Here is a 9,490-nt window from a genome sequence, read left to right on the forward strand (position 1 = left end):
TCGCACCAATGCCTCGTTTCATTGGGCGGCCAGGACCGCCCTTGCCCAATAGGGAGGAAGGATGTTGCCGGGGAGGGGGCGGAGCCCCGAGCGAGGGGCTCTGGGAGCTGGCGCAGAGAAGTCGAGCAGGGAGTTGGCGGTTGCCACAGCGCCCCCTGGAGGAATGGAGGAGCATGTGTCCTGCAGCTCTCTGGGCTGGACCGCAATGGTAAAGCCCAGGTTCCTTCAGCAAAAATTGAGTGGCTTGATGATAAGCTGGAGATACAGGAATGCAGAAGACAGGGTCCAGCTACTCGGACATCTGGTGGAGATGTCGCAGTAGCTTAGCCGGGTATCTCCATCTGAAATTCCGGCAGTGGCATAAAACAGGGTCGTTAGAAGAAGAAGGTCTTAGTTGAGCCATCCCGCGGAGAGGATATAGCATAAGAAGAGAAGAAAAGGACAATCCTGGGAAAGAGCCACATGTACAAAGGGTGAGAGAGAGGGAGTAGAGCCCACCAAAGAGGTGGAGGAGAAATTATCAGAGAGAGAAAAGGAGACCAGAAAGGGAAGTGAGGGGAGGAAAGGATTTTGAAGAGGGTGTCAGGTGGCAGATAGGATTCAAGTCCAATAAGAAATGAAATGAGTCGATTGATTGTAATCATTGGGAGGTCCTCGGTGACCTCGGCCAGAGGAGCCACCATTGTGCTAGGGGTCAGGTAGAACCGACCGAAAGAGGCCGAAGAGTCTTATGAGCGCAGTCATGAAAAGAAAAGGAGATAAGGTGGCCCGAAGACGCTGGGTAAAGAAAGAGTGTTTTATAAGGTGGAAAGATTTTGTCTGTTTGTGACCTTTAGAGAAGAAGTCATAAGAGAAGGAGAGATCGACATATAAGAAAAAAGGGAAAGCAAAATCTCAGCGGTAACTGCGGGGGGAAGGAGCAAAGGCACAGATGCATGGGGACGAGAGATTCCCCATGGCCTTCGCGGTGTTGGGGGAGGAAGAAAAATGGGTGAGGATATAGGTGAGTATGGAGATACAAGGGCAAGAAGGTAAATTTGCTTTGTCATTTAAGAGGCAGGGCCATCTTCTAAGATGGGAGGGCAAGGATGTGTTTGGAACTGTGAGAAGATTTGGAAAAGCCGATATGAGAAATAAATAAGGAAGCAGACCAGGAACTATGTCAAGCAGAGTTGAAGACTCAGCTGAAATCGGAGATCATCTGGGAAAAGCCCTCATCTGCACATTTGGGATTTGTCTCCAGCACCATCCAAAAATCTGGATCTGGGAATAGAAAAAGCAGATGTTAGGGATTTATAGGGTACATGTGGCCGACGGACAAAAATGTTGAAGGTTTGGCGAAGGAGCGGTTGAAGTAATAAATCGTGAGATCCAGACTAGATAGGTGAGTAATTAATTGGGCCAAAAAAGAGAGGTTAAGAGACCAGGTCTCGATGAAATCTGAAGCTAATAAAGGAAAGAGGAACTGAATTTATGGTCAGATTAGATATCAGAGGAGCAACATTTCCTGGTGAGACCGGGTTGTCCTCACAAGTACTAAAGACACTTATGAGCAAGAAAGGGGAAAAGATGAAGAAGGCTGTGAGCCAGGGGTCCAAGTCCTTAGTTAAGGAAGATGGGGTGGGGATCCATGAGGAACAGAAGTGAGAGGCAGAGAGGGCAGAGTCAGGGAGGAGAAGTTTTTGCTTGAGTTAAGACAATGCTGACTTTGTCTTCTGTCAAAACACAGAATATAAGAGATCAATTTCCTTTCAATTCATCAAAACATATATCAAGTGCCCATTCTGGGAAGGCACCAGGAACTGTGCTGGGCACTGGAGACCCAGCTGCGAATAAGACAGACCTAGTCCCTGCCTTATAGAGCTCATAGCTTAGCAGGAAAGGTGACAGTAAAGAAGCGATTGCCATAGTGAGGGTCCCCATCACTGAGTTCCAGCTTCACCAAGCCCAGCCTCCGCCCCTAAAGAGAAAGAGAAATCAAGATGAAGAAGAGGTTAGGGGATCTGTCCTTGATCATTCAACTATCGCCAGCTACATTCGGCTGCATTCCTTAAATTAGGTTTTTCTTTTCAGCTGTGGAGAAATGGCTTCCACAAGGCCGTCAGAGAGTGTTCTTTGTAAACTGCTCACACACACACACACACACTCACACACTCACACACAACGTTGGAAGAAGAGCAAGACCTTTGCGCTTTTGTGGTTACCTTTTTGGCTTCATTTTTCCATGCATGACTCATCTGAGCCTTAAAACGACCCTGTGAGGGTGGTCCCTTATCCCAGTTCCAAAAATCTGAGAAGTTCTGAAATACCAAAGCACCTTAGTGACTTCTTTGGTGGAAAACTTAACCTCACCTCCAGTGAGGTTGTTTATAGTCTCGATTTGTCCCACTCGGAGTGTTTGATTACGGGGTGGAGCCTGGGCGCTGTACTATAGGGCACGTGTACCACATTCCCTTTCTGGAATTCCAACAAGCTATGAATTCCAAAACACACATGGCCCCAGGAATTTAGGAACAGAGAGTATGGACCTGTGCACCTCTCCTTTATAGGTGATGAAGAAACCAAGCCTGAGAAATCAATTATACTGAACAGATTTGAATCGGACTTTGCTCTTCGTTGTCTAGCAAGTGGCAAGCCCGCGCATGTTAATCACAACAGGAAGTGGCGGGATTAATTTTGATTTTTAGAAAATGTCACCAGCATCAAGTTGATGGGGAAGCCGGATTGGTAGACAAAGCCTGGGTGCAAGGTCGACCCGGAAGGCCTTGTTCTTTCCTCTGCGTCGGTCGCCTCTTCCAATTGTTTTCATGTCCTTGCCTCCCATTCAAGCCCATTCTCACCATGGCGCCTTCCACTCTATCCACCTCCGCCCCCCCCAACTGAAGCAGCTTTCACCGAGGTCACCAAGTGCTCTCACAGGTCCCCGCTGACCTTCGTATTGCCCAATCCAGCAATCAGCTCTCAATCCCATCTTGACTAGGCTCCTCAGCTGCGTGTGAGGCAACGGGCCACTCCTTTGTCCTGAAAACTCCCCAGGTCCTTGGCTTCTTTGGTCCTACTCTTCCTCTCTCCTCCTCCAGTTCTCTGGCTTTTTCTGCTCTGCCTCTGTCCTGGCCTCCTCTGCACCCCCTGGTCCTTCAGCATCCAGTCCCGAGGTGCCAGACTTTGATTTCGCCTTCTATAGTCCATCCTGGGTGATACCTGGGTCTTCATTTCCACCTCCATGCTCTATGACTCCTGGAACTCTGATTAGTCCAGAATTCTTCCTGAAGCTTCAGATTCACATATCCTGCCAGGCCCTGGGCTAACCCCAGAGTTCCGTTTTGGGAGTTGAAAATAATTTCTTAGCCAATTGAAGCAATTTATAAGTAATAAGTGAAGCTTCCATTTTTGCTTATTTTCCTGTGGCCATTGGCAAATTGTTAGCCACTCTTATACTATATTTGACTGCCAGGAATTCAATAACTATGTATTGCAGACTTTTTACAGGCCAGTCATTGTGCCGGGCAAAGTGCTTATAAGCTAATAAGGTCAGAGGCAGAGATAATAAGGCAAACTCACGGATACCTACTATTGAAGACAGAACACGTCGCCGTGAGGGAGAGAGCGGTCTCATCTCCCCGAGTTGGCAGTGCATGTGTTTACTTTCTCTCTGCTTTATCTTTTCCCAGAAGAGGAAGGTTTCGTTGTTGTTAAGACCGAGAAATTGTTTCCGAATTCTTCTGCTTGAAGCTTTTTGTCCCTTTTTGCTGTCTTCAGTAGTCTTCCAAAAATCATCAGTGTTGTAACTGTTCTAGACTCTAGGTTCTTAAATGGATTCTTAATGAATAATTATAATAACAGTCCACAGTGCCATTGGCGTGCCTGGAACGTGGGTCATGGTGTCGATTTTCACGCGTTGAGTATTTAGGGAACCTGCGATGTGTCGATGTGTCGGGGAGTCAAAGAAGTTCTGTTCCTCTTGTCTCAGCTCAGGTTTCATGGATTCGATGCACGGTGGGCAGGGGGAAACAAAATGGATAAGAGCAGCAGGCAGCCAGGAAACCAGTTTGCCCAGTAGTTGTGCCCAGCATGGGTGGGAAGGACACCTGAGGGCATTCTGACGTGGACCGGGTCTCGGGGCAGCTTTGGCTCAGTGTCCAGCGGAGGGCAGTGGTGTGCAGACAGTCGCGTGGAGTCACTTACCTAGAGGCCGACTGGAAATGGTCCCCCATGGAGCACGTACCCTCCAACGTGGCTGGGAAAGGTGTTGGTGAGTTAGGTTACCTTTGGCCAATCTCTTCCTTTCTGGAGAGAACCTCCGCTCTTATTTGATTGCCAGAAGCTTCCGATCTAGTTCAATCCATTACTTATTTATTGAGCACCTGTTCTCGTCGGCGTGTCCTGCAGGGCAAACAACACGTACGAGAAGCTCGCCTGCCGGTGGGAACAGAGGAGGGTGTGGGGTAAGGCACCCTCCTCGGTAAGTTTACAAATAATCAAAACCGAAGGCAGAAATAAGCATGTATGGAGCGCCTGCCACGACAGGGCGCAGGACACTGGGGATTCAAGAGGGTCTGAGCATCCCCTGCCCATCCAGGCGTTTGTGTGGGATGAGGGTGTGTGTCTGTGGGATCTGCCCAGGGCTGACCCTCAGGGACCCATATTGAGCTTTCCGGGATTCTGGGATCAGAAGCCCTGCAGTTTGCCTAGGGCCAGAAAGGATAAGGACAGCCTCGAGGCTGGGGGTGGGGCGCAAAAGAAAAGGAGGGAGGGGCCAAGGCAGGGATAGAAGTCACCCTAAGGAACAAAGGCCCTTCCCAGAGCCATGCTGGAGGGACTGGGAGATCAAAGACGGTGTTAGCACCCTCGTGCCCTCAGGCCTGTCCTGGGGCTCCTGGAGGCTGCCTCTCACCGTGCCAGCACCTCACGCCAAGAATGCTGACATTTCCATACTTAGGGCAGGTAGCGATCCATTTAAGGCGAAACAGATTGAGGCGGAATGAACCGTATCTCAGGAAAACAACAGAGGGGAAAAGCTTTGTTTTTTCCAAGACCGCTGAGAGCCTTGGGGATCAGAAAGGCCACCCTCAGTGCGGCCTCCTCTGGGGCCAGCTGGGTCAGGCCAGGTCACATGCCAGGAGTTCTAGAGACCAGAGGCCAAAGGCCGGGGCCATTTGAGATTCCAGAGGCTCCTGGCTTGTCGGTTTCATCTGAAACTGATTAAAATGAAATACAAACCCAAGGAGCCGGGAGGAAAAGGTCAGAATTTTTCCCCCACCTGCTGGCCTCCCTCCTCCTCAGCACACTGTGCTCTGGCCTGGGTCCCACGGCCGCTCAGATTTCTTCCGCATGCCCCTGAACCCCAGAGAATGGCCCCATTGTAGATGAGACAAACCAAAATAGCAGCATCTTCTGTTCCCTGCCTCGAGGAGATTCACTGAAAACCCCACAGTCCCAGATGTGGCCGACAATGGAAGTTGTTGTTGCAAATCAGTGATCCTGGATCAGATGAGAGGCAAGGTAGTGGAAAGCAGCCAGCCCGGTGGGTCGGGCGGCGGGGAGAAGAACAGAATCCACGGTCACTCCATTAACCCAATTAGCCCTCGCTGGCAGGGGTTCTGTTAATCACTCAGGAAGCGAGGTGGGAAAAGGGGGCGACTAGCTGGTGGGGGCCGGCGGGGGCCAGGTGGTGCAGAAGGGGGAGATCGATGCTGGGACCGACGCCCTAGGAATAAAACTTCAGTTATTTCTGGGCTGGTAAAGTTATTTTTACCATTTTTAAAATGTTCTGGATTTTTTTTTTTTTTTTAAACCATGCCCTGGAGCCTTTGGATGAATGGTGTTTGCGTTAATTAATAGATCAGATGACATCTCCACTCAGCGGCGTGGCTCTGCCGCACGGACACAATCCGGGTGGCCTGGGAAATGGTGAGCGTGGACTCTCGGTTGATCACAGCTGTCATGTCCTCAGCCATTCAGTCCAACGAGTCAATCAACACGTTATCCTGAGCATCTGCTTGGTACTCACTGGGGTTTTGTGAGAGGAGGGGAGTAGACACACAGAAAAGGTGATGTTTATGTGCATGACTAGCTAGGAGAAGCAGTGTTTGCAATCAAGTCACAGAACTCTACGGAGCAGAGGAGAGAGAGGTTAACTGAGGGCAGGAATCAGAAAAAGCTGCACAGAGGGCCTGGATTTTGAAGATAAAGGTCAGATGCTGGTAGATGGAATGGCTGGGTTTTTGGATACAAAGAGGGTGTGAGCAAAGGTACAGAGACAGACTTTTATGGAGCAGGTGCAGCCCCTCCCGGGGGAGGCTGGGGTCCTCTGAGTACGGTGGGCTTAGCAGCAGAGATGCTCGGAATGACTGGTTGGGAACAAGGGCATCGGCGTGGGCAGCGGCAACTGGAAACGGGGTGAGCAGGGTCCTCCCACTCGCCTATCTTGACTTTCTCTTTTAGAGGCCATGGGTGAGGGACTGGCCTGGGAGCCTGGCGCAGCCACCTGGGGCTGCAGGAAGCAGGGCACTGATAAACCACGGCCTGCATCACCGCAGGCAAAGGGAGACAGGGAAACCTACCCAGCTCAGCGCCCTGGTGACCATGGAGGACGCATGGAGAAGACGATCCCAGCCCCTGGGGACCTCACGTCTGACGGGCTGCCCGCCCTGTCTCCTTCCCCACTCGGACCCCGGAGCACTGTCCGGCAGCTCCCCTGGCCCCTCGCTCCACTGTCACTCTCTCCGCCGGTCACTGTAACTCTCACCCAGTTTCTCTCCTCTTCTTCCTCCCTCCCCTCGACCAGCATTCCAGCCACTGTGAAAGAGAAAACAGCCAAAACGTGCAAAACTTTTGTCTTCGGGACAAAAATGAGGTGTCACGTGTCTCTGGTGTTTGCCCAGTTCCAAGCCTGGTGTGTCTGGTATCTCAAGCTCCTGCTAAGCTCAGTTTCCCTTTATGGTCGGTCTGTTTTCAGGGATGCGGGGCGGGAGGGCAGCCTCTGACCCGGGTAACCAAACACCTCTGTCGGGACCCTGCAGACAGTACTGCTCAGTAAATATTTGCTAATGACCAGCAGGAATGTATGGAGAAACGACCTCCTATCGGTTTTTAGGAGAACATTCTTCTTTACTCACTGACCGGTGGAATTTCTGTATGTCCAGAGATGTCTCGGGGATTTACATTGCAATCGATGGAACCATCGTACGCATAGGGGGGTGAGGGCTGCGAGACGTATCCATCTTGGCTTCTGAGCCTCCTTTCTTCTGGATGTGGCTCACTAATACCCTGCTGGATGGGCACAGCCTTTCTTCTTGCATTTCCGGTTCGAAGCCACCCAGGGTCGCGGAAACCGACTCCCCTCCCTGCCCCCCACAGCCCCGTGCAAGGCTGCGGTCGTATTTGAGCGTGAATAAATAGGTATTCTCTGATTCCTCTGCACCCAAGCGCACAATGCCCACCTGTTCTCAAACCGCCAGGCAAAGTCACTCCAGCTTCTCCTCAGGTTTCATAGCCACCCAGCGAGCTACACCTGGTCCTTCTTCCACTAGGGTTGCAAGATTGGAGGTCAAGGAGATGCCCGCCTGGCTGGTTTCCCCCCTTCCCCACTCATGCAAGTCCAGGCCCCCAAGGTGACTGAGGTTCACTACTCTACGAGTCAGAGATAGCCTCGAGCTCAGGGCATCCTTCAGGAGTGAGCTACCTCTTGTTCCAGCCAAGAAGAGATAATAGGTCCCAGGCTCGCCCATGGGCTGAGGTAGGAAAACGTCTTTGGAAGGGCAAGGAAGTGCAGATCAGCAGTGGCGTGGTGCGGGGGAGCTCCCCAGCATGCCCTTGAGAGCCCCTGGCCCATCTCTCAGCTCTGCCCAGCTGGGAGGCCCAGGTTCAGCTCTTGGCAAGCCCGGACAGAAACAGCCGTGGAGCTCACCCTGACCTTGGAGTTCCCACTATAAGCACAAACAGGCCTTTAAGAAGCCTCCTAACTTCCTGGGGAGGGGGGCGTTAGGGCGAGTGGCTGTTGATTGCTGTGTCATTTTCTGGTGAATTTCCAGACAGTGGTCACCACCACCTCTCCTCTGTCCAGACACAGAGGCCAAGGGCTTTGAAGCTTCTGGCCTTGAACTCCTGTGCCCTGCCTTGGTGTCAGGAAGCTTCACAGCTGCTCTGGGCCAGCAGAGCCTTCTCCTGCCAACGTGGGGCTTTCTGGATTAGGGTGTTGGTGAAGCAGAGTTTTGGCAAGAGCCTTGGCCGCTGCGGCCAGGAAGAGACTGAAGGGAGATAATTAGACCTGGGAATTGGTCTGCTTTTTACTTTTTTTCAGGCAACAGCTTGAGAGAAGACACAGTAAAACACTGTCCTCCAGGACCAAGGCTGCACCGTCCCCATTCTAGGGGAAAATGCTGGTCCCCAGCTCGTCGAGTATCTCCTATTGCGTTTTGCCTGGCACATCTGACCGTGAAATGATTCTCTCCAGCCCATGCTGTCCTGACACAGCAATGAAGGTTTCCTGCACCTAGGTCCATGCCCAGCCATGTCCTTGCTCACCCACGTCCACACTCACATCCACGCTCACCCATGCCCATGCTAGGCCTGGGCCCAGGCACCTTAATGCTTTGAATCCAAGGGTGATCTTCAGACGGAGTTACCCGTTCTGGCTTCAAGAAGAGGGGCCGTGAGCCTCCTGCCGAGGGTTCCATTAAAGGCGCTGGTTTCTGGGCAGAGCTGACTCATCATTTCCCCCCGGATAAGTCCGCTCCCTGGACGGCCTCCAGGCCCCTGTCCCTCCGGTTGGCCGTTTCTCCAGACCAGATGGCTCATATTAGATCTCAATTATCGACATGCCACCCTCCGTGGTCACATGTCCTGGACGCGTCCCAACCTGAGCAGCTGATTCACACGGACGTTCTGGGAAGTCCTCGCTGTGTGATTCACCTCCGCACACAAGCATCCGAGCTGCGGGGCAGGTCCCCCTTTTTTTGTGGGGAGCTGATTGGTTCCAAGCACAGAAGTGGGGTCCTGGGAGACTGACGTGGGCCACAGGCCGGGTCCCCAGGAGCTCTGCGCCGGGTCCTCGGGGGCTGGCACTGCCATTTGGAGAGCTGGTTACTCCTAAGGCCATCCGAGGATGGACCAGGTTGCAATTAAGGATCTGTTTTTGGGGCTGTTCGATGTCTTGGGTCACAGCAGAGGAAAGCGTGCGTGACCAGTTCGAGCTCTGAGAGTTTAGGTTCAGACAGGACGTCCTTCCTCTGGTTTCCTCTTTTCCCAAACGTTTATTCATGAGATCGTCAGTGAGCACATACTGTGCCAGACATTGTGCTTGGGGCTTGGGAAAAAGGGTAGAAAGATGGCTCTTGTCTTCAAGGACGTACTGAGTAATGTCTGAGATAGGCGGACACTCAGAACGTAGGGAGAGCTGATGAGACGCGGTCACCAAGAGCCCAGACTCAGGGGCCAGACCGCCTGGCTCGTGCTCCTGCCCCGCCACAGGGTGACTTTGATGAATTAC

The 9,490-nt window shown here is 52.1% G+C and overlaps 1 long non-coding RNA gene across 1 annotated transcript; it reads left to right on the forward strand.

Annotated features, from left to right (window-relative positions):
• Positions 1 to 3,306: 3,306 nt before the first annotated feature.
• Positions 3,307 to 7,411, forward strand: LOC118613350. The gene is made up of 3 exons (XR_004955396.1): positions 3,307 to 5,502; positions 5,808 to 5,910; positions 6,445 to 7,411. It is a non-coding gene; the product is annotated as an uncharacterized LOC118613350 (long non-coding RNA).
• Positions 7,412 to 9,490: the final 2,079 nt, after the last annotated feature.

Source organism: Rousettus aegyptiacus, unplaced genomic scaffold, assembly GCF_014176215.1.
Source record: "Rousettus aegyptiacus isolate mRouAeg1 unplaced genomic scaffold, mRouAeg1.p scaffold_m13_p_18, whole genome shotgun sequence".
Taxonomy (NCBI): domain Eukaryota; kingdom Metazoa; phylum Chordata; class Mammalia; order Chiroptera; family Pteropodidae; genus Rousettus; species Rousettus aegyptiacus.